Consider the following 26,667-nt stretch of genomic DNA (forward strand, 5'->3'; position numbering starts at 1 on the left):
TAAAGTTTGATCCATTTTACATAAAATTAAACCTGTACATTACATAAAGTTTATTCCAAATTCCAACGCCTAGATTGTTATAACGACGTCCCAGCTGATTTTAGTTCCATGAAAACTGATTTCAAATTTTGCAGCATTTATACATAATCAAATCAAGATATTTTCATTACAGATATATAGATACCAAATGAAGACAAGATTAGAGATGCTCTTAAGAAAGAAGTAATTAATTAAATGTACGAAAGACATTGAAATTAGAATATAGCATGCTTTCCGATCAAGTTTTTGAAAAATTTTAAGTGCATGAAGTCTCCGCTATGTAATATATATTTAGCATTAATATTTCCTTTTGAGTAAAATCTTTAATCTTGAATTTGAAGGGAAGACACGTGTCGGATTTTGTAGAAATCCTGTCCACTTTCGCCAAGTCTATCTCTGAATGACATGGGCATGCCTATGATTTCTAATTTTTGCAGAGTAGTGACGAACTGAAGTCCTTCTGGAACGATCCTGAGATTGTCGCAACTTTCAATCTTCAAATGGCAGAGGCTGGGCAAGGATCCTTCCTCCACCAACCACTCCTCTAAGTTATCTAAATGAGAGAGAATGAGAGATTGAAGTATAGGAAATCCTCTTACAGAACAGATCATCTTCTTCCCTGTGCAGGCAAGAGACCTAAGGTGGAGAATCTTTAAGTTGGGTAACTTCTCCAAAGTCAGCATTGGGTCTTCCTCTAGACGAGTCTCAATTAACTTTAACTGGACAAGATGTGGAGAAATTTTGTCATGTTCTGGCAATTTCTCTATTTCCCCAAAGAGTCCTAACTTATATAAGTTAGGACAACTTGTTACTATTGGTATAATATCCACTCTCCTGTCATATGAAGATTGAATGAGAGTTCTACGTTGAACGATCTTAAGAACACTAAGAGAGTTGAATGTGAGATTTGAAGGCATTATGTTCTTTCCAAACTCGTCAAATCCAGCCGACGGATCTTTAACATCACATATGAAAACAGGAGTATTCACAAGTGTTTGCAGCTTACTAGCATTAGGTAGTTGCAACTTCCCACTGACTTTGGATAACCGAGGTAGATACAGATGCCGCAAGTGCTCCATATTTCTGAACACATCACTTGGCACATTAACTTCCTCATGTGTCGATCGCAAATCTAGTGTTTGCAAGCACTTCAAATTTCTTAGAGATGGGATACTTCTTACACCAGTATTCCTTATACATAAGAATCTCAACTGGATGAGACTATTGATCTCAAGGGGGTAATCCATCACCGCAGAGCCTTCGCGATTCATTAATAAATTAAAGACTCTTAAGATATTTGAAGTTCCTTAGCATAGACTTCTGATCTTTCAAAGGCACAGAGAATGTTAGAAGAGACCTTAGTTGAAAATATTTTTGGGATGTCGATTGAAGTATAAATCCAAGTCTCACGGGATCACTTGATCCACCAGTGATAGCAACTCTTCGAACTACACCAATGGGAGCTTCTATTTCTTCATTGGACTCATGATTAATATTGATGGCGTTGAGAAAGTTTTCCAATTTAGCTTTTTCCACACAAAAGCCTCGCACAAGATCATGGAGACAACAAGTTTTGATCCTTGCAACTGAACTCTTTTTTCCTACTTGTACCATACACCTTTGAACTAGCTCCTGTAAATATCGTTCTCCAACATCCTCCAGTGTTTCCTTTCCAGTGTGTTGCATTTGAAGTATAAGACCTTCGGCCATCCACATATGGATTAACTCCTTAGTCCGTATCTCAAAATCCTTTGGGAAATGGGCTAAATATAGGAAGCATAATTTTAAGTGTGAAGGCAAATCATCATAACTTAAAGCTAACACCATGCTTATTCCAAGATCTTTCTGTTGATGAAGGTATGATTTAAAATTTCTCTGCACTTGTTCCCACTCTTCTAATGTCTGTTTTGTTGCCAAAAGTCCTCCTAATACAATGACCGCCAATGGTAAACCCTTGCAATAGATAACCATCTCGTTTCCTAAAAATTTCATTTCTTCCTTGATTTCAGAATCTGCATAGCCAACAACAACATAAACAATATCATTCCATCTTGCATATTGAGCCAACATAAAAAAAGGAAAAAAAAAATAATGGCCCTAGTTTGAGGCTCGAAAGCTTTCAATGTCTAATTATAAAGTGACTAAACCATTGAAAAATATGGACTAAAAGCAGAGTATGCATAGTTATTGAAAGATTGTCCCTCCTGATCAATTAAATACTTGCGTTATTAAATGGTTTTCACTTTCAGCCAATGTAATATTGTCTTGTATTAAAAAAAAATCCCTTCAATTAAGAGAGATAGACATATGTAGTGAGCCCTTCAGTACTTATATAAATATTGTAGTTCCTCATTCATATGTCTATATCTCTTCCACTTACAAAGAGATGAGGTCTTATAAATACTTAACCTCATCACAAAAATCAACATGTATGTTCTAATACTTATAAATACATGCGTAATTTTAAAAAAACAAATGTGTCAATTTTTCATTCAGACTAATAACATAAACTCATCATTGGCCAACCTAATAGGTTTTTTCATTTTTCGTAGTGAAACCAACCAATTCTAGCCGCAAGACGGCAAAACTTCTCGATCATTAAGTTGCAAACTAATTATTGCCCAAAAGTAAAAATAGCCGAAAAGGCAACATGTTTCAAAACTATAATCCAAAACAGGATTATAGTCAAAAAGAATTTCTGCATAACTTAGCAAAATCAAAATGACTACTATATATGGATGGTCCGATACTAAATAAACTAGCTAGTATCTCCTCTAGATGGAAGAAAGATTTCCATTGGAAAGGTAGTTTTGTCCAATAGGCAAAAGCAATGATATCTTGTATTTCCATTGCATGCATAAATTATCATTTCAACAATCAACTTCTCCAGTAATGATAAATAAGCTACCTAGTATTGTCATAATATGGGCCGATTTCATTCTTTTAACAAACAAAGGTTAAAGCAAGTGTAAACCACCTTTTTTTCTGATCTCCCTCACAAGTCCTATTCAATATGTTAGTCAAATAACGGGGAAAAAAATAATACCGTGACTAAACCAGCAATCATTTCATATAAAAAATGCACTCTTAGAAAATCTAGCGAATGAGAATTAGATACTGTCTATATACCTTCTCTCCATGATATTGCTAAATTTTGAAGCAATTCCCGGCTGTTGTCATCGTTTAGAAACTTTAATCTGTTAAGGCGGCCCCTTGGATCTACTTGCAAAGCCAAGTCTTCATTACGAGAGGTAAGTAATATTCTGCTGTCCGTATTATTCATTGGGAAGGCAGCACGTAAACTGTTCCAATCCCCAACTTTCCAGATATCATCTAGAACCACCAAACATTTCTTTTGCTGCTGAGTTTCACAAAGTTTCTGAGCAAGCTCTGCATCGGTCATGCTTCGAATTTCATCTCTCTGCTCTTTAGATGGAGAGATCATAAGACCGGTCATAACTCCTTCCCAAACATCTCTTCTTTGACATCGTTGAGAGATACATACCCAAGCTCGGCATTCGAAGTGACTCTTGACTTGTGGATGATGATAAGCCTTCCTAGCAAGAGTAGTCTTTCCAAGACCACCCATACCACATATAGAAACGACTCTGTACTTGTATTTGACCTCTTCTGTCAAACATGCCACCACTTCCTTCAGGTTATCCTCCAATCCAACAACAACATGATCATGTTCAACATGCGCATAAGTTTGCCTTTGCTCTCTTATCCTCTCGCTCAAAGAACTCGGGCCTCCACTTTCCATCGAATCAAATTTTATGCCATAATTTTGTAAACGTGAGTTCAATGTAGAAATTCTCCTTGTCATGTTACGAATATCTGAGTTAGTTTGGAAAATAGCTTTTGCTTCTCCCAAGATGCAAGCAAACCTCTTGAGGACATTTTGTTTACCTCCTCCCTTTCTGGAGTCAACTTCGAGGGCATACCTCTCAATAATATCTTCGGCATCATAAGCAACATCTCTGATATCTGCAACCCACTGGCGTACACTATTATTTCTTTCATTTTGCCTCGCATCTGCAACTTTTAGGAGACTTTGGATCAGTTTGAGCTCATCCTGTAGCAGTTTAACTCGGTTACTCACCCCGTGCAAGGATATTGTTTTTTGTATGAGCAAATCATCAAGCCTTTCCACCACAATAGCAATAGAGACGATAGCCTCTGCCATTTCTCTTCTGCTCATCACAAAAAATAGGAATAATAGAAGAAGATATATTAGAGATTTGGATGAAACTCTCGGCTCAAGTTTTGCAAGAAAGTATAATGTTATTGATGTGCAACGCTTGGTATCACGACAAGAGAGGATTCAACCAAAACTGCGTGCAAACAGATCGTCCAGCAAGGAGGGTCCACGCGGTTTCAAAAATAAGAAAATCTCTTAAAGGTGGCCATTGGATACGTGCAATATTTGGCAATTCTAATGTCAAAACCAGTTTTATTGTAAAAAATAATTATTTTCTTTCCTTTTTTTTTTCTCAACCAATTTTCCATTGGAATCTATTGTACCAGACGCCACATCGCTCTTTGGAAAAATGATATTGTTCCATAATATAGGACCAGATCTTTGCGTGGATCCAATTTGATCATGCTGTATGACAGTTCAGTAACTGAATCACTAGTAAATTAAGAAGAGAAACGAACATGTTTGTGTTCATCATCTCATTAATCGGTACATACGAAATTGCAATGAAGAAAGAAGCCTGCAGGACAAATTCTTGCCGGTGGAGGCAAGGTCGCCTTGGGCAAAGATGGGAAAATCAAACCAGAAAACCAAGAAAACCCACGACAGTGAGAAAATCAAACGCACGACAGCTAACTCATAAATCAAACGCACGACTGTAACCCATACATCAAACCCTAAAATCTAAAAGAAAATGGCATGTGAGAGAATAAAAAATTTACCAACGACAGTGAGAAGATCTTCGCTGCAATCAGTGCTGCGTGCGAGGGAGGGGGTGGGGAAGGGAAAAGACGCTGCAATCGGTGAAGTTAGAGGGATGACGACTCGCTTGAAGATTTCGTGGGAGGCAGGGAGGGAGGGGATGGAAAAAGAGAAATTCTATTATTTTAAGAGAAAATATTGTATGTGCATGCACGTTATTATATAAGAGAAAATATTATTTTAAGAAGGATAATTTTGTAATTAAAATGAGAAGATAAATTTATAGAAAGCACTAACATTTTCCATAATTATTTAGAAATCTTGGAAACCGAATTCAAGTTAAGAGAAAGGGCTGTGCTACAGTCACTGCTGAGCATGCCCTTATGTCAAATTCTCTTTTTTAATTTTTATTATTATTTTTTTAATATTTTAAAATTTTTAAAATTTATTTAAAAATATTAATATATTAATAGTCACTTGCATAATCTGTATGTAAAAGAAAAAAATTAAAAAAAAATAAATATATAAACAATCAAAATGAGAGAATAAAATAAAAGGATAAAATAACATTATTCTTAATTAAAAAATAAAAACAGGAGCCATATTCCTGAAAATAGTTCACAGACGATAGATCCCGAAGGAAGAAGAAAACTTTTTCGTGAAGCATATATTCTACCAAGATCTCATCCTTTTTCTACGTCTTGCAAAGTTTATACCAAACACGGTTGATTTATCTATTTAGTACAGATTAATGAAACAAAACTCAAACTAAATAACTAATTTATTAGTATATAACAAGGATTGAAGACAAAAATTGCTACGAACTAATCGGAATCCAAGAAGAGGGCAAGAAAATAAATTGAAAAACAAAAGGTTTTCCATGGACGGAAAAGGGAGTTAAAGAAGCGCCAAATAGTAAGAAGCAAGTGAGCTTTTCGAAGATGAGAGTGAGATCTTTAGGAGCGAAAGCTCAGCTTGATGAATTGTTGTTGCTTTTTGCTACTCTTCTTCCTTGCACCTACAGTTCAAGTTCAACCCCCTAAACTCCACTAAAATTCTTTAAATGTCTCCGTATTGTAACGTAAATTTATTACAAGAAAAATGAGTATTTATGACGAATTATTTATGACAAAAATAATTATTTGTGATAAAAAATAAATTCATTTTAATAAGAAATAGTCATATTTGCAGAAAATAACTGTCTACAACTAAGTAGTTTTCTTATAATGAAAGACCTACCAATTCACTCAAATAATTAGTTAGTTGACATTCATGCAATAATATAATAAGAAAATGCTTAACAAAAAATAAATTAATTGCATAACACCAATATTAGAAACGAAATGAAACTTTTTAAAGAACTATTTAAAGGTAAAACATTACGAGACATCTAAATTCAGAAAAATCAATTTTATTATTTGAAAATCAATTACAAGTAAGTTTCAATTACAAAATATTTGTCAATTGACTCTCTTATTTGACACGACAAAACATTCGTTTGTCTCTACAACAGTAGTAGCCAGAACCTCAGACGATATTCACGTATTGACTTTTCTTCTGGAACTGATCCAATAGCTGAAACAAGATCACTCTATGTCCAACATGGAGCACAATCACACTTTATGAGAGAAACAACAGGAAAATTCTCAAGGGAATTTTCTCACCAAAATAAATACTGTAAAGTGCTCTAAAAAATCTCCATAACTAAATCTCTACAGATCCTAATTCATAGGGCAACTTAAATATCTTTTTGAAATAGTTTCCAAGTCACAAACAAACTCTACTGATAGTTTTGCTGACTCTTGAAACTTATCTTCTCAATAGTGGCAGTTTCACAATCGAATTCTTCTCTGGATAAGATCAATATCTTGGAACTCGAATGTTACTGTTTTGACTTATCTAAAATACTTCCTAACAACCTCTAGATAAATTCAAAACAAATTTTAGATAAACTCAAATTGTTTTACATTCATCCAAAATAAAAATTTCAACATAAGATGACGTTTATCATCTTAGTCACCTAGTTCTAGCCAAACTCTTGCACTTTGCATTTCCAATCTCTCCCTTTGGCGGATTGGTGACAAAATCAACATTTGATGAATGTAACATACACCTGTCAAAACACAACCAGCAAACCAAGAAACCGAGTAGAAATCTCAAGTAAACAATAAAAAATAAAAAAATATTAACATAGAGCAGTGACTAAGATTAGTGTCATCAACATCCACAAGTTTAAATATTTAGATTTAAGTATGTTATAGTTGACCATCAAAATAATGTCCAACAAAAATAAACTTAAATGAAATCACTACAGATTAAAAAGTTTCTAAAGTAATTTTTGCAAACTAGCTAAAAAATGAACTAAAAAATTTAGTTTGCCCCTCAATATAAAATTATCTTAAACAGAACAACAACCGAAAGATATTCAACTCCCCCTCAACAGAAAATTCATTCAACTCCTCCCGAGCAAATTCATTTATGACTACCCGTTTTTTTCACAAATCTGCCAAGGCTCAAACCTTCTTGTCATTAGAATTAGACTCGTGTTGACTACCGTGTGGGAATATGAGAGTAAAACTCTTGAGAAGACCTTCCCACAACCACGAAGAACCTTAATTCTACAATGCAATGGGAGTAAAATGATGAATGAGCATGAATGCATGTAAAGAAATTGACAAGATGCCTAAAACTTTTAGTTGAGACAAAAGATCATACACTTGGTGGGCAACCCATGAAAACCGAATTATATAATGCACTAACCCACAAAAATCCTTCCTAAATACATTAAGAATGTATGACCAAATCACAATAGGCACAAAACATAGCCCAAACACAAAAATCAAAGACCTTCCCACAACCACGAAGAACCTCAATTCCACAATGCAATGGGAGTAAAATAATGAATGAGCATGAATGCATGTAAAGAAATTGACAGCATGCCTAAAACTTTTAGTTGAGACAAAAGATCAAACATCTGGTGCGCAATCCATGAAAACCGAATTATATAATGCACTAACCCACAAAAATCCTTCCTAAATACATTAAGAATGTATGACCAAATTACAATAGGCATGAAACACAGCCCAGACACAAAACTCCAAGCTTCAAATCACACCAAAAGCTAACAATCCCAAATGGGTGTACGTCGTGGCTTAGAACTAGAAAGGAAGAGAAAATATAATACAATAGAGCACTTATCGTGACTAAGACTCAAGTAGAAGACGAGGTCTTCTCAATTTTGAACGCACAACCAACTCTAGAGCACAAGAGACATGCAATATAGTGTTTAGCTAGGGCACACAGAGATGTGAGGGGTGTGAAATGTGGGGGTAATGTCAAGTTGTGGGGGATATGGGTCTTAGGAAGTATCGGGCATGAGTGTTTTAAAGTGGCTGGTGGTCCCTCTTAAGTGACTATGCCATTTACCACAGTAAGACTTTGAGTCCCAATGGGACTTAGACTTCCAAATAATAATGAAAAAAATTCAGTGAAAGTTCCTAGACACCATATGCATGAGGGCCAAAAAAATATTTTATGCACATGTAGAAAATGCCCAGATGCTAAAAACATGAGAAGTAAAAAAAATCACAAAAATAAAAGATAAATAAAATAACATAAATGTTGACCCACACCCTTAAAAACAATTTTAAGAAACTTAACTCCCTTAAAGCCAAATCACTTGCCTAAATGCACCAAGTGTCCAAGCACAATGTACCAATCGCACAGCCAACCTTGAAAGATGTTCATACAGCAAAAAAGTAAGTGTGGACACATCACAATTCATCATGGCCAAAGTTTATGTGAGTGTGTGAGTGAGGAAACTTACTCCCAAATGAATTATCATTGACCTCAAAAGTCAAACTTTATGCTAGGGCCTAAATACTTGGAAATAGAATCTCCTTCGAAGATAAGATTGCTCAACTCTTTGTATGTCCATTTTATTGCTCACCTTTTTTTTACAATGAATAGAACAATATTTTTTTCTATAAGAACTTAAGGAATAAGATCCATGTAGATTGTTTGCCTGTTTCGACATTAAGAGACACCGAATCTCTCTATATTGATCAAACCTATATGTCTGGCAAGAAGAGACATCTTGACTTTTAGTATTAGGTTCAACTACTATTAGTCAATTTAAGGTGTAGACTCCCCCTTTAGATAGGGGTGCTACCTGCATGGTGCGGGGCGGGGGCACCCCATTCCAGCCCCCCGCCCCGCACCATGCGGGTTGGGGGTTTCATACCCCGCCCCCGGTCGCTACCAGGGGCGGGGTTGAAACCACACCCTGCCCCGCCCTCCACTCAACCCATTGTCTAAAAAACTTTAGTCTAAAAATATTTTTTAGACCCAAATTATAATATAATTTAAAGTATAAATTGAAATTTATACATTAAAAAAAATATATAAACTCATTAGAGTTATATTTTGGATTGCCTTGGCCTCCTAGGCTAACCATTATATAGGAGGCCAAGGCAATACAATAATGATAGTTAAGCAATGTGGGACTTAACCGTTAAGTCCCACATTGCTTAACTATCACTATTGTATTGCTTTGACCTCCTATATAATGGTTGACCTAGGAGGCCAAGGCAATCCATTAACTTGAAGTTGAATTCAAGTTTTTAACAAATTGTATACATCTATATACAATATATTTGTATAAATTATTTATATAAATATTAAAAATTAAAAATTTTTACATTAAAAATGGGAGGAGTGCCGGGCGGGGGGCGGGGCCCAGTTGTGGTCAATCCACCCCCACCCCCTGCCCCCACATGGGGTGTTCCATGCGGGGCGGGGGCCCCCGCCCATGCGAGGGCGAGGTAGCGGGGTCGGGGGGCGGGATCCCGCTACCCACCCCTACCTTTGGATAGCATTTATGAGACTTTATGGAACATACATTATGAATAGAATGTGGAAAAGAAGTTATTCAAAATATACTAGAATATAACTTTGCCAAAACGAGCCATGTGGTCTACACTTAGATTGTAGACTAAAAAGAATAGAGAGATGTTCCAACTCCAAGTATGGGAAGTGTAAGGGACCAAGTACTTTAGACTTGGCAAGACAAACATGATATATTCATTTTTCATCTTTTTGGTTATAAATCATTTTTATATTTCTTATTATCATCATTTTTTTTTTGGTTTAATAAATTGACTCAAGAGCTGAACAACATAACATATGTCGGGCCTAGTAATTGTTAAGTACAATAAACGCCCAATGAGTCGTCGGTAGGGACTTGGATCAGCTAGAGGAACACCAGTAGCTTTGATGACCTTAAAATTTTGGTCAAGGGGTATTTTGATAGGCTTGCTCCCAAGGGTACCCGAGTTGGCTAAGATAGATGCCTTTGGATGAACGGGCAACCTCCAAGCCAAGAAAATAATGCAAAGACCCAAGGTCTTTAATTTTGAAGTGAGTATTGAGGAATGCTTTGAGAGAAGCAATAGAGGAAGAGCAATTTCTAGCCACAATAATATCGTCAACAAATACAAGTAATGTAGTAAATGAATTGCCCTCCAATTTGGTGAAAAGACTATAATCAGCCTTAGATTGGTGAAACCCGAATGCAATAATAGAGGAAGAAAATTTTGAATACCATTGTCTTGAAGCTTGCTTGAGGCCATAGAGACTCTTACGCAATTTGCACACTTGGTGAGGTCTGCCTTTAGTGTATCTAGGAGGTTTATGCATATAAATCTCCTCTTCTAAATCACTGTGAAGAAATACGTTGTTGACATCAAATTGATGGATGAACCAACCTTTAATAGCTGATATTGAAAGCAAAACCCGAACAGTTACTAATTTAACCACGAGAGAAAAAGTCTCCATATAGTCAATACCCTTTTGTTGGGTTGAAGCCTTTGGCGACAAGCCTAGCTTTCAACCTCTCAACAGTCCGATCGTAATTGAATTTAGTCTTGTACACGTATTTACAATCATGCTTCTTTTCCTGGGGGAAGGTCAGTGATGAGCCAAGTATGATTTTGCTCTAAAGCTTGTAGTTCAGAATTCATAGCCTCACACTAGCCAGGGTCCTTAAGGGCTTGCTTGTATGTTTGTGGGTCAGAAATGGAGGAAATTGAAGTGGAAAAAGGAGCAAATAATGGAGAAAATTTCTGGTATGTAAGATAGTTTGAGAGGGAATAATTGTTACTTGAAATAGTGTCTTCCATCTTGGACAGCAATGGTTGGGAAGCTTCCTGATGCCTATTGACAGTGGAATTCTTGAAGATACTGAGGAGCTCTCCTTACTCTAGTTGTCCTCCGAAGGAGTGTTTTGGGGGGGGGGGGGGGGGGGGGCAAGGGGTAGTGGTATTTGTGGAAGAAGGGGAGGGAGAAGTGTGAGATGTTGGTGCTGTGTTTTCTGGAGGAGAAGTGGGCTGCCCAGAATTATTTTGTGATGGTGAGTAATGAGGATGTGGAACTGCTTTTGGGAAATCAAGTAGGTCTGGAAGTGGTTTGGTAAAAACAAAGTCATTATGTGAGGATGAGAAAATGTTGGAAGGAAGTGAGTGAAATGGAAATATTGTCTCATAGAAGACAACATCTCGAGAAATGAAAGTTGATTTGGTGTTAAGGTCAAGAATTTTATATCCTTTGATGCCAAAGGGATAGCCAAGAAGGATACACATGCGACCTTGGGGTTCAAACTTTTTCCTTCCATGAGGACGTGTGGTTGCAAAACAAAGGGAACCAAAAATTTTCATGTGTGCAAACACTAGTTTTGAATTAAACAAAAGTTCATAGGGGATTTTGTTTTGAAGAAGGGGAGTGGGGGTTCTATTAATTAAGTAAGCAGCTGTCAGAACACAATCATTCCAGTATTCAAGTGGAATACCAGCTTGTATTTTTAGTGCTCGAGCTACATTAAGTAAGTGTTGGTATTTTCTTTCCATAATACCATTTTGTTGTGGGGTGGCAACGCAACTTCGTTGATGTATGATGCCTTTATTGTTAAAAAAATCTGTCATTTGGAATTCAATTCCATTGTCACTTCGTAAAACTTTGATTTTGAGATTAAATTGATTTTCAACCAAGTTAGAAAAGGAAGTGATGTATTTTCTGGTTTCTAATTTATTGTGAAGAAGGTATAGCCAAGTATTTCTTGTGTAGTCATCAATTATGGTTAGAAAAAATTTGGAACCATTGTATGCAACAGTTGAGCAAGGCCCCCATAGGCCATAGTGTATTATTTCAAAGGGTCTAGAGGTCTTATGTTGGCTGTGAGGAAAGGGCAATCGATGAAGCTTAGCCAATGGACAAATGCAAAAATGTTTTGTATTAATAGATGAAACATCTTTCTTTACAATGGGATCTGAAATCAGATTGATACATAGAAAAGAAGGCTGACCTAGGCGATAAAGCCATAGGTCAGTAACATCTATATTGTGTAAAATAGACGCTGAACTAGTAAACGTAGCAGTGGAGAAGGTTGAAAGTTTATTGACTAAAGTGGAAGGAGAGACCTCAATTCTCAAGAAGTGATAGAGGCCACTTCTTACTTCACCCTTCCCAATCGTTGTCCGAGATAAAAGGTCCTGAATAAGGCAGCAATCAGACAAGAAAACTAGACAACAAGTGAGAGCAACGACCAATTTTTTGGCAGAAATTAAATTAAAATGGAAAGATGGTATGCACAAAACTTCATGTAGACAAATTGATGGAGTGAGTTGGATAGAGCCAACGTGAGTGACAGGGGCCTCAGTGCCATATGGCATTTTAACAGAATAATTAACATGGGCAGTGATGGTTGTAAGTAGTGAGCAGGCCGATGACTAGAATAACGGCAGGATTATCGCCATTATCTAGTCGGAAAGGGTTACTGGGATCGTTCAGGTTTAGGTATCGGGCCATATCGACGGCACGATGAGTGTTTGGGTTATGGTTAGAATGGCCAGAGGAGTGAATTGAAGAGGAATCAACAGAGCTTTCGAGTTAGTCTTCCATGGAGTTAGCGCTTAGGTTCTTGATACCATGTAAAGTTGCGGAAAGTAACAGAGGAAGGAGATGAAAACAGAGCAGAGGTCTGGAGGAATATTTCTCATATATCTCGCATGTTGCACAATACAAAATAATACCACTAATATAGGCACTGTATTCTAACAAACTAATAGAATCAATTGCCCAAAATATTACAATAAAATATATTTACCAAGAATGAACAAATATATGAAATGTAAATAATCAAAATAAAAACAATTAACTTATCCTTTATCCAAACGACGTGTAGCATCCTTGTTATTATGTAATAGTTTCTTTGGCCGTGATGGGAAGCTTCGTGGTGGGTGGCGTTCTTTTCTCTCGTCATGTCTAGGTGCTGCGACAGAGGAGTATGGTTCAACGGATGTGGGGCTGGCGGCTTGTTGCTGTGTGTTTGGGTGGCTGCAATTTGAGGAAGTGAAGATGGTGCTACTTCACTGCGGTGCACTTCAGTGGAAGACCATGAGTGGTGTACGTGGGGCTATGAGAACTTACGGAGAAATAGAGGAGCAAAGAGAGAGTTTGTGGGGCAGTGTGGCCCGGCAAAGTCAGAGGCAGTTGTGGAAATAAAAAAGAAAACTGAAATGAAGTGGCATGAATGTGGATGAGATGGTGAGAATAAAACTGACGGGAAGGAGGCAAACATGGGGAGGATAAAACAGAGAAACCGTTGGGGGTAAAAGGCAGGAGAAAAGAAAAGAAAAAATTCACACATCAAAACCATGTCGTTTTATAGGTGGTTTGGCTCCTTCACAAGTTTAGGTGTTACATAGGGAGTAATATGTGCCCTCCACAGAAGATAATTATATTTCGTAAGTTTAATGGACAAAAAATGGGAGAAAGAAGAAGGAATAAAGATAATTGGAGCATATGGTACGGAAGACATGGTGGTAGAGGAGCTAGACGATGGAGAGGAGATGCAAGTCTTTATCTTGCTCTTAATACCATTAAAGGTTTTTGAGTTTAGAAATTCTCCACATATCAATTAGTGAGGAGATACGTTTTGATTTATAGAATCACTTTACATAGCATTATTATCTTATTAGAATTACACATTAGTATCCTATTAAGATCACTATGATTAAAAAAAAAAGGGTATCGCACTATGATTAATAAAGACTTTGGCGTATTCTATTATAATTATCTAAATCTGTAGTAATCACAAGCCTTATCATGATTTTATCTTCCTGTGTTGAGAGTTTTGGTTCCACCTGAGTTCTCGTTCAAGGCAACCCCTTCTATACAAGTATTTGAGATATTTTCAAAATTTTAATTTGATTATATTCTTTAATTGGTCTTTAATTAGATTGTGTGAAGTTATTTAAATGTGATATTTTTTAGTTATACTTTTGAAATACCTATATATGAAAGAAGACAAAATACTTTAGACAAAAAAAAAAGTGAAATAATGATAATGAACAAATTAACAATAGGGAATCTGGCAGTACTACCACTGTAGTGTGCAAAACACCAGATGATTCGGTGGTTTTTGTTAAAACCAGATTTATCAATTCCAAGAATGCCAACCAAGGAGAAGCAACAGCTCTGTTAATAGGAATTGAAGAAGCTAGAGCACACCGGATAAAGAAATTAGCTATCGATGGTGATTCAGAAGTTGTTATTAAATTGATTGAAAATCTTGAGAAAGCTACTGATTGGATCATCGAACCTATAGTTAGAGACATAAGAATACTCCTGCGATCTTTTGAGAGTTGGTGTATTAAAAAACTTCATCGAGATCATAATCGATGTGCACATAATATAGCGTAATGGGCGGCTTCAAAATGTTTATTTAGAAGCATACTCATTATTAGTATACCCCCTGTCTTTTGGATTTTCATAGTGGAAAAGACCCACATGTTATATGTCTGTAACTAAGGTAGCTTTGTCTACCAAAAATTCTCTTTGTTTAGTTTAATAAAGACTTTAATCACAAATCATCAATGCAACACAAGATATTGAGATTTTGCAACAAGCTCATATAAGAAAAGTATCAAATTATATCAATAAGGATTCATTTACATTTCCCTTTAAATGAGGTACTTAAAAGCAAACGACCATTGCATCAACAAATCTTCAGGAAATGCAGACCCAAATCTCCATGAAAACTGATTTCAAATTTTGCAAGTATTTATATATAATCAAATCAAGATATTTTTATTACAGATATATAGAGCTGCAAAAGATACCAAATTAAGACAAGATTAGAGATGCTCTTAAGAAAGAAGTAATCAATTAAATGTACGAAAGACATTGAAATTAGAATATAGCATGCAGCAGCGCATTCCAATCAAGTTTTTGAAAAATTTAAGTACATGAACTCTCCGCTATATATAACATATATATATATATATATATATATATATATATGTACACTGCTATATAGATTACTTTTGTTTTAGTATTAATATTACCTTTGGGTAAAATCTGAAGGGAACACACGTGTCGGATTTTGTAGAAATCTTGTCCTCCTTCGCCAAGTCTATCTATGAATTACATTGGCATGCGTATGATTTCCAAATTTTGCAGGGTAGTGACAAACTGAAGTCCATCTGGAACCATCCTGAGATTGTCGCACCATTCAATCTTCAAATGGCTGAGGTTGGGCATGGATCGTTCCTCCACCTCCCACTCCTCTAAGTTATGTAAATAAGAAAGAATGAGAGATTGAAGTTGAGGAAATCCTCTTACAGAACAAATCATCTTCTTCCCTGTGTAGGCATTAATCCCGAGGTTGAGAATCTTTAAGTTGGGTAACTTCTCCAAAGCCAGCATTGGGTCTTCTTCGAGAAAAGTCCAATTTAACTTTAAATGGGCAAGAAGTGGAGAAATTTTGTCGTGTTCTGGCAATTTCTTTATCATCGCCCTAAGCCGTAGCTGATATATGTGAGGACAACTCATTACCATTGGTGTTGTATCCACTCTCTCATCCTCCCTCCTATGCAGAATGGTGATCTTAAGAACATGAAGACAATTGAACGTGAAATTTGAAGGCATTAAGTTCTTTCCAAACTCGACAAATCCAGACGTCGGATCTTTAACATCACATATGAAAACAGGAATATTCACAAGTGTTTGTAGCTTACTAGCATTAGGTAGTTGCAACTTACCACTCACTTTGAAAAACAGAGGTAGAAACAGATGCCGCAAGTGCTCCATATTTCTGAACACATCATTTGGCACATTAACTACTACGATATAATTTGTCGACCGCAAATCTAGTGTTTGCAAGCACTTCAAATTTCCTAGAGATGGGATACTTCTTACTGTTGAAATCCCTGCCCAAGCAAGCAGTCATTGTTGACTGCTTGCTCAACCTTCAGCGCTCAGCGCCCAGCGCCCAACAGCTACCTATTAAATGCAAATAAATGCATTCATACATGAGGCGAGGCGCCTATAAATTGAAGCTCCATGTGAGAGCTTCAGATACACCCAAGGAGAAAAGAAAAGAGAGAGAGTCAGGAGAGTTCTGAGAGAAAAGAAAAGAGTTGAGTTGAGTAGAGTGTGATCCTCCTCCTCTGTAATATTTTCTTGTGTTCTACTATTTATTAGTGAAGCTCTTTTCTGTGGATGTAGGTAGTTGCCGAACCACGTTAAATCCTTGGTGTCACTGAGTGCATGAGTTTGCTCTTTTATTACTGCTTTTAATCCTTCCGATGTGTTGATTTTCCCCAACACTTATACTAGTATACCTTAGAGATAAGAATCTCAAGTGGATGAGACTTTTGATCTCATGGTGGGGGGAATCCCTGATCTCCCTTATATAGCTGCGATCAGAAGCCATTACAAAATTCAATACTCTAAGATATTTGAAGTTCCTTAGCATAGACTTCTGATCTTTCAAAGGCCAAGAGAATGTTAGAAGAGACCTTCGGTGGAAATATTTTTGGGATCTTGATACTGTTACGAGATTTGATCCACCATTGATAGCAACTCTTCGAACTTCACCAATGTGTTATGATTCTCAATATTTGTAAATGATGAAAATGGAATGAGAGGTTGTAACAGTGTTTGTATGATGTAAGAACAGAATACTGGAATGGAAATGGACTGATTTCTTGTATTGCTACAGTATCTTCGAGGGTCCCTAACCTCCAAAATGGTAACAAACTAGTAAGTCTACAATAGCTTTCTCAAAGATGGAAATTGTATCAGCTCCCTTTCATCCTTATAGATGTGGATGTCAGAGAATACAAATGGAATCTTTAACTGTTTTTATTCTATTTTAGCTAAAAGACAAATAAGTGTGTAATGGATCAATCATCACAGCAACACTCTTTGATGATAAAACGACAACGTCTCATAGCTTCCTTTTAAACGCTACGCATCACTTGCCTCCTTTAGTAAATGAGGCCGTATTACTCAGGGTCATAACAACTCCTCCCCTTAAACAACCTTGTCCTTAAGATTTAGAGTATTGATAGACTCTTGAATCAGCTGGCATGGGAAGCTTTCCAAGGTCTTAAGAAACATGTCACCACCCAACCCACCAAAGAAGAGAACTGCCACTGAAATTAGAATTTGCACACCATCAAGCCAGTAATTAAATTCACCAAGAAATATGACTAAGTTTGCATCGGATAACTTAGGCATCCCTTCTACAGATTGCTCACCAACATGAGCTCCAAGAGTATTTCTAACAGCTCAACAAGGTCAACATGAAGGCTCTGATTCATGAAGCTACACTGTTGAATAAACAAATGGATGCTCTCATTGCATTGCAGATCAAGGTGCAGAACCCTCATCTTAATTGCTCTAATTTAAAGAGACGTAGTCGTTCCAATGCTGCTTTGAGGATGCCCCCAACTAACATCACTTCAAGGGGGATAACAGATCAGGAAAGGAGCATATGGGTTTGACTCCATTGGTTGTAGTACTGACCATGGAGAGCAGAGGTGTTTTCAAAGATTCCAAAGAACAGGACTTGAGTTTTAATACGGAGGAACAAGGAAACGTTGAAGAATAACTGAGACATGTGTTCATTGAATTCGACAACAAGCTGCCAGGCCATTGAGTCATCCCCAATTTTAACATGTATTCCACCAACAATCTTACATGTATTCCACCATCCCCAATTTTCCTCTATCAAAGGGCCAAAAAACAACCTTAAGGGGCAAGTTTAAATTCTCCCTGTTGCATGGTTCTACATGAATAGTATAATCTGGGCCAACATATTCATAATATTCATTGTAAGGCAATTTATTATCAGGCTCCCCTCCAACTGCCACCTCTGTCTCGTAGCACTAGCAACGGGCAATATTGCTCTCATTGCATTGCGGCCCTTCACAGACTATTAAAGGCACATAGAAAGATCTAAGAAAACGGAGGCAATCTGCATGACCCTTCACAGACAAGTTGAAGCACCCCAATCTGTGATCAGATAGTGAATCCGCTCCCCATTGAAGAACCACCGCATCTGGCTGATAGACCTCCATGACTTTGTGAATAATGGGCCTAAACAAACCATGGAAACTCTCAACATCCAATCCATCATTTAATGGGAAATTTAGGGCATCATTCTTCCCAGGCCCCCACCCTGTATCCTTATCTAATAAAACATGCAACCCCATAGAAATTTCCCATTGCCCTTCACCAAATATTACAACAAAAGTGTAAAGGGGTTCGAGTTTATTAAAAATACCTTCAACTATATACTTGGCACTTGAATCTCAATAAAAACTAGAATTGGGGATAAGGGAAATGTGCTTACCACCTGCTATTATTAAATCTTGAGGTGCTTGATTCCCATCCATATCAAAGGGAGCATAGCCTTTCAAATCCAACACGACCACCAATCCTCTCCCGTGATTCCAACAGGACAACCTCAGTTCCTCATATGCTACTTTCCCACCTTTATTATTGTCTAATAATGCCAACATATTCTTGATTAGTCCTACCTCTTCAACAGACAGGTGTTTTGTAATTACTCGAGGGGCTTTCTTTTTTAATTTGGAATAAAGAGTGTAAAATTTATGGCAAATTTCACCTCCTTCCAAAGCAAACTGCACTTGGGTTTCGTGGGTTATGATAGCCACTAGTACCTTCCCACCACTGTCCCTTGAACTGGCATCTCGAGCATGTCTAGGAGATGAATCCACAAATAAGCCCATTAGAGCCTTGAGCAACTCTGTTGAACATGATTTCAGGGCCCTGATTTTTCTGGTTGCTATTTTCTCTGAATAAATGGGTATCTTCCCGAACTCCACAACAAAGTCTTTTACTGTAAACAAATTTGATTGATCGGCATCTCCTTTAGGGCTCAGAACAATTTTGTTTTGAGACACAAGAATCTCAAAAGTTTGAAGATCTTTGGAAGTCTGAAGTATTCCCGTGAGGTAAGAGACGGGACCACCCCGCATCGGCTGAGCAAAGAGAAGGAAAATCTCCACCAGCGGCTGCAGCTGCGGGTTCACCGTCATGAGAACCCCGTCAACGGCGCCAAATCCTTCAGCGGCTATTGCCCTATGGATCTCTTGCTACGCCCATGAGTCTTCGAAGGGTATAAAAATCAAATGAAACTTCACTGTTAATGATTCTCCCTTGGAGACGAACATGAAGTTATCAGGTGGAAGGAGCATGACGTACGGGCTCGATATTAATATTGAGTCTTCGGCCCGAATACTCTTGCTGTGAATCTTAGTTGTTTGCCTAATTTCTTGTTGTAGAAGAGAAATGTCGTCTTTGGTAGGTGGAGGCGGCTCTGGAGGGATATTGATGGTGAGGGTTTCTTCTTTCACAGTCCGTGTATAGATATTGTTAGGGACAACCCCGGAAAAAGAAGGGAAGAGGAAATGATTTCTGATATGAGATGAAGGAACCAAAAGTAAAACTCGGAGGGGGCCATCTGAAAATTTAGATCTTAATTTTGGATTTGTGTTTCTAAGAACAGAGGAAAGAGGAATTTCCTTAGGGACATATATTGTGAGCACTGTCTTCTCTTATCTTTCTTCCACGATTTCATCTACATTCGTCGTTCTATTTTTTTCTGCACTATCCATTTTTGTGAATCTTCGATTGAAGCCGTAGCTCCCTTTTCTACTCCCTCCTCCGTAACTTGGTCTTCCTAGACTAAGAAGGATTCCTCGACTTGTTTCTTGTAAACCTTGTAATTTGCATGCATTCGATCAAGTAGTTCTGTGATGTGCAACATTTTTTCAAGAGTTTTATCCATCAGTGGCAACAAATTTACTGGCTGGTTGTTGAAGGTTATTCCGTCTATAGAAGAATCGGTGACTCTAGATACCAATTGTTATGATTCTCAATATTTGTAAATGATGAAAATGGAATAAGAGGTTGTAATGGTGTTTGTACGATGTAAGAACAAAATACTAGAATGCAAATGGACTGATTTCTTGTATTGCTACGGGATCTTCGAGGGTCCCTAACCTCCAAAATAGTAACAAACTAGTAAGTCTACAATAGCTTTCTCAAAGATGGAAATTGTATCAGCTCCCTTTCATCCTTATAGCTGTGGATGTCAGAGAATACAAATGGAATCTTTAACTGTTTTTATTCTATTTTAGCTAAAAGACAAATAAGTGTGTGTAACGGATCAATCATCACAACAACACTCTTTGATTACAAAACGACAACGTTTCGCAGCTTCCTTTTAAACGCTGCGCATCACTTGCCTCCTTTAGTAAATGATGCCGTATTACTCAGGGTCATAACACAATGGGAGCTTCTATTTCTTCTTTAATATTGATGACACGGAGAAAGTTTTCCAATTTTGCTTTTTCCACACAAAATTCTCGCATAAGATCATGGAGACGACAAGTTTTGATCCCTGCAACTGAACTCTTTTGTCCTACTTGTACCATGCACCTTTGAACTAGCTCTTGTAAATGTCGTTCTCCAACATCCTCCTGCGTTTCCTTATGACTTCCAGTGTGTTGCATTTGAAGTATAAGACCTTCAGCCATCCACATTTGAATTAACTCCTTAGTCCGTATCTCAAAGTCCTCAGGAAAATGGCTTAAATATAGGAAGCACAATTTCAAGTGTGAAGGCAAATCATCATAACTTAAAGCTAACACCGTCCTTATTCCAAGATCTTTCTGTTGATGAATGTATGATTTAACATTTCTATGCACGTGTTTCCACTCTTCTAACGTCTGCTTTGTTGCCAAAAGTCGTCCTAAGACAATGTCGGCCAATGGTAAACCCTTACAATATGTAACCATCTCTTTTCCTAAACAGCTCATATCTTCCTTGATTTTAGAATATGCATAGCCAACAACAATGTAAACAATATCATTCCGTCTTGCATTGAAAGCTTTCAATATCTAATTATAAAGTGACTAAACCATTGAAAAATATGGACTAAAAACAGAGTATGCATTGTTATTGAAAGATTGTCCCTCTTGATCCATTCAATACTTGCGTTGTTATATGGTTTTTACTTTCAGCCAATTTAATCTTGTCTTATATTAAAAGCACTATCCCTTAAGTTTTTATATAAATATTGTAGGACCTAATTCATATTTCTATCTCTTCCACTTGAGGTCCTCAAAATCTTGACAAGAACTTGATTCATGGGATATTCTTGAATCCTCTCATAAAAAAAATCAATACTTATAATAAATACATGCATAATTTTGAAAAAAAAAATATGTCAAGTTTTCATTCAATCTAACAATATCTTTCATCTTTTGGTCATTTTTTTAGAGGATTTAAGGTTCCGTAGTGAAATCAACCAATTCTAGCGGCAAGACTGCAAAACTTCTCGATCATTAAGTAACAAACTAATTTCATTCTTTTAAGAGAGGCTAAAGTTGTAAACGAATATTTTTCCTCTCTTAATTCATGTTCAAAACGTTAAGTTAAATAACGGGGGAAAAAATATTACCTCGCCTACTAAAGCAGCAATCTTTTCATATCAAACACTTTTAAAAAATCTAGCGGATGAGAATTAGATATTGTTTATATACCTTCTGATGTCCATGATATTGCTAAATTTTGAAGCAATTCCCAGCTGTTTTCATCATTTAGAAATGGTAATTTGTGAAGGGGGCCCCTTGGATCTACTTGCAAAGCCAAGTCTTCATTACGAGAGGTAGCAATATTCTGCTGTTTGTATTATTCATTGGGAAGGCAGCCCGTAAACTGTTCCAATCCTCAACTTTCCAGATATCATCTAGAACCACCAAACATTTATTTTGGCGCTGAACTCCACAAAGTTTCTCAGCAAGCTCTGCATCTCTCATGCTTCGAATTCCATCTCTCTGCTCTTTAGATGGAGAGATCATAAGACCGATCATAACTCCTTCCCAAACATCTATTCTTTGACATTGTTGAGAGATACATGCCCAGGCACGACAATTGAAGTGACTCATGACTTCTTGGTGATGGTAAACCTTTCTAGCAAGAGTAGTCTTTCCAAGACCGCCCATACCACATATGGAAACGACTCTGTAATTGTATTTGACCTCTTCTGTCAAACATGCCACCACTTCCTTCAGGTTATCCTCCAATCCAACAACAACATGATCATGTTCAACATGCGCATAAGTTTGCCTTTGCTCTCTTATCTTCTCGCTCAAAGAACTCAGGCCTCCACCTTCCATCGAATCAAATTTTATGCCATAATTTTCTAAACTTTACTTCAATGTAGAAATTCTCTTCGTTATTTTGCCAATCTTCGAGCTAGTTGGAGAAATAGCTTTTGCTTCTCCCGAGATACAGACAAACCTCTTGAGGACATTTTGTATGCCTCCTCCCTTTCTAGAGCCAACTTTGAGGGCATACCTCTCAATAATATCTTCGGCATCATGAGCAACATCTCTGATATCTGCAACCCACTGGTGTACACTATCTCTTTCATTTTGCCTTGCATCTGCATCTCTTAGGAGACTTCGGATCTGTTTGAGCTCATCTTGTAGCAGTTCAACTTGGTTACTCACCCCGTGCAAGGATATTGCTTTTTGTATGAGCAAAACACCAAGCCTTTCCACCACAATAGAGACGTGCGTACGATAGCCTCTGCCATGTTTCGTCACGTAAAAGAGGGGATGGATGGGATCGAACTTTGATTGTAACTTGGCTCAGATTTTGGAAGAAAGTATTGTGTTATGTGATGTTGCTGGTTTAATATGAAAAGAAGCATGAAAAGAGTAGGATCGTCACCAAACCCGCGAGAAACACATAGTACCCTTTATACATCTTCTCTAACTTTTATTGGCCCATGCTCGAAGCAATTCAGAAGAAAAAGGGAGGGTATGGGTCACTCCAAAATATGCAAAGGCAAAGGTTGAAGAAATGAAGCATTATATACGAGGAAAGGAATCCCAAACGAAGGAGGCTCATTCTCTCTCCTATCCTTTTTTCTCTTACGACTAGAGCTACTAGGGGTCCCAATTAATCACCACTATTTGTACTTGGAATATTATAACAAAATTATATATCTATAAATGAAAAAATGTATCCTAACAGACGAATAAAGTTGGTGAGAGATTCTGTTTCATGTTGATCTTGAAGGAAATTAAGTTAGTGATCTTGTAAATTATGACGTATGGTTTTGGTGATTCCTCAAGGATTTCTTGTTAAATTTCCAAAGCATAAAAGCATAAGACCAATGTAACATCTTTAAGTAAACTTGTCATCTTTTTCTCTCTCCACAAGATTTGTAAGATCTCAACACTAACAAGAAAACAAAAACAAAGAAAGCTTGGAGATAAGCTAGGACACGAAAGGTCATGCCATCATAGACTTAGCTCTTGATCAGATACCAAAAATTTATATATCACTAAACTACAAAAATTTATATTGGCTCTTGAGAAATAACCAAAAATTCTCTATATCACTGTAGAAATTTATGAAGAAAAATGGTTCTATTCTAGGTTAAATATTTAATGAAGATTGATTGGGATCACTAAACAACAGATTAAACTAATTTCTATGTCCATGAGAAATCATTTTTTTATTTTTTATTTTTATTTTTTTTATAGTTGTCCACGTTTGTACCCCGATTTCTCTGAATCAGGTTCTACGTTTTAAAGTAATCTTTCATCAGTTTTATTCACAAAAATTTTCTTTTAGTGTAAGAAAATTACTAGGCATCTTTTTAAATTAATTATTCCCACCTTGTAACTTTTGAGAATTTTCTTTCTTTACCCTATATCGTTGGAATGGAAAATTGTTCTCCAACCCCCTTTCTGAGAACACGCCAAGAGTAGGATAAGATAGCAAAGGCAACCATGCATTCTAACAATATTTAAGGAGGCAAAGAACCCTGACGTAGATAGCAAGTTTAGAAGAGATAGTAAAAAAATGATTATAACCGTTAACGTCGTGCTTTGTATACCTTTGGGCCGGATTTTACAAATTCAGGTTTGAATCTTTGTACCTACACACTCAAGAAAACAAAGGAAGGGGGGCTCTGTGGTAGTTGAGGAGTCTCCGATGTTTAAGTCAGTAAATCTCTTTCGTAGTTTGTACTAGAGTGCAAGAGCCTAGATAGACTTCTTCGTACTTGGAAGTCAGCTTTTATACGAGGTTTCTAGGGGGGACATCTTGTACCTTGCCTCAGGGGGCTCATCTCACTTCGAGTGTTGTCTGGTCAGAATCCTTCAATGCGGCATGGCTCCTGGGGTGGCGCCATTAATGTGGTGTGGAGTTCGTCGAGTGGCGCCATTAATGAAGCATGGCTCCCCGGGTGGGGCTTTAGCCTGTGGTGATCATCGCCAAGTCTCTCCATACCTCCTATTAGGAGATCGAGGGTCCTTCGCATCTCTCGCCCGCCAGTCTGTACAGGTTCTCTAGTGCTAAGTGTCATTGGGGGGTGTCAGGGCAGTGAGTCCCATCTATTCTTGTCATTCCTTTTTCTCGCATGGAGGTTGTTTCCCAGGTTGGTTTTAGCTTATGGGCCAGGTACTCCGAACGGATGTAGCGACTCCTCTAGAGAAGGGTCGTTGGGCCGAGTTGGGCTCATCGGGGTCCGTCATGGGCTTGTCACATGGGCCTAGAGGAAGAAAAACCCCCTTCTAGTTATCCTGCCAATTCCTATCGGACTAGTATATTGGGGATTTATTCATGCCCTTATCTTCTTGTTCTTAGCTTTATGTGGTTGTGTCTTTTGAACTCCAAGGCCTTCGAAATGGGCGGTTATTACTCTTCTCGGCTTTTGTGGCACATCCTAGACTGTTTATACTTGATTGCCTCCGTCCAGATTCTCTATCATTAATGGTGTTAGGTGACTGTTCCTCTCTCGATTTTAGTGGTGTGTTCTGTGACAACTACATTTGGCACTTGATTGCGTCCGCTCGGCTTCCTTGGCGTTGATGGTGTCAAGCAGTTCTCCCACTCCCACGTGGCATAGTACACTACATGTCGCGGGATCCCAACCGTCACGAGGCCTATTCAAACCCCAACCCCATCATCATTTGGAGCTTACTTGCTTTCTTTGTCATCGTCTTCCTTCTTCGACTCCCTTGTGCTTCTGTTGTAACACCTAGGCCCAATGTCGAGCTCAGGCCAAGCCCGCATATTATAATTGTTTTTCTTATTGGGAGCCCAAATTAGATTAGTCGGTTAAGTTTTGGAAAGATCCTGGACGCATAAATTATTATGATAAATTATAAGAGTTTTATTGGGCTTAATATTTGGACAAAAATCCATTTAATACTTAGGAACTATTTATGAACTAACTAAGCCCTAAACAATTAACAATTGACCAAAGAAATTCTTCGAAAAGCTTGGAGATATTATTGGACGATGGATTTATTTTGGACATGAGGATTAAGACTCGGTTTATTTGTGAAATCCAAGCTCATAATCGTCTCCAATTTCAACCACTAGTCTTATAGTTTTTGAGTCCCCTCCGCATTAAAATTCCTTAACCCTGTGCCTTCTATATATTTTAAACCCATGCAAGTATTTTCCTTTCCTCATCAAATCTAGGGTTTTCAGTTTCATAGTAGCCCCACGTCACACGTCCTCCCCCATGGGCAAACCATGTTATATTGCACTGCAAACTTCCCTCCACGCCAACCCAAACCGCAGGCCACCAACAACCACCATCATCAAAGCCCTGAACAACTGTGTAGGATGTGATACCCCATAATATATGGATAAGGGTAGGTGGTGTATGAGATCCCACATTACTTGGGAAGGAGAAATTCTTGCTCTTTATAAGGTTCCAATGGGGCTCCAAATGTATCATTGACTAATCATTTTGGAGTATAGGCCATGTGGTTTGGGTCTTCCATTGGGCTGTTACAAATGGTATCAGAGACTATCCCATCCAGAAATGTGGGACTTAAGCCATGTCACCTACAATGGACAGGCTCGACGAGGACGTCGGGAATTTAAGGGAGGTAGATTGTGATACCCCATAATATATGGATAAGGGTAGGTGGTGTATGGGATCCCACATTGCTTGGGAATAAGAAATTCTTGCTCTTTATAAGGTTCCAATGGGACTCCAAATGTATCAACTCCAACAATACTAATGTACTTCCAAATCCAAGAATAAATACTTCCAAAACTTCAAATCAAACGTACATACTTCAAATTAATAAATCATTCATTCTATCAAATCCTCAATCCAACAACCCAAATAAATATCAACTTTTCTCCGTGTCTCAAATAACAAACTAGAATAAAATAAAATTGGCAAAAGTCTCCATAAACCGTCTAAATCCATTGAAATCAACTTAATAAATAAATAACATCCAACAGCAGTACTAATACCACGAGATACCCAAAACTATCCACAGCTAATCTTGTCCACAAACTCTAATACT

The 26,667-nt window shown here is 37.5% G+C and overlaps 1 long non-coding RNA gene and 2 pseudogenes across 1 annotated transcript; all 3 read right to left on the reverse strand.

Annotated features, from left to right (window-relative positions):
- Positions 1 to 226: 226 nt before the first annotated feature.
- LOC121265213 lies at positions 227 to 4,486 on the reverse strand (annotated as a pseudogene).
- Positions 4,487 to 6,334: 1,848 nt separating this feature from the next.
- On the reverse strand, positions 6,335 to 8,671 carry LOC121265219. The gene is made up of 2 exons (XR_005940637.1): positions 7,808 to 8,671; positions 6,335 to 7,550 (listed from the first exon to the last, which is right to left on the reverse strand). It is a non-coding gene; the product is annotated as an uncharacterized LOC121265219 (long non-coding RNA).
- Positions 8,672 to 15,328: 6,657 nt separating this feature from the next.
- On the reverse strand, positions 15,329 to 25,408 carry LOC121254619 (annotated as a pseudogene).
- Between the last annotated feature and the right edge of the window lie 1,259 nt (positions 25,409 to 26,667).

This window comes from Juglans microcarpa x Juglans regia, chromosome 1D (assembly GCF_004785595.1).
Source record: "Juglans microcarpa x Juglans regia isolate MS1-56 chromosome 1D, Jm3101_v1.0, whole genome shotgun sequence".
NCBI classification, from domain to species: domain Eukaryota; kingdom Viridiplantae; phylum Streptophyta; class Magnoliopsida; order Fagales; family Juglandaceae; genus Juglans; species Juglans microcarpa x Juglans regia.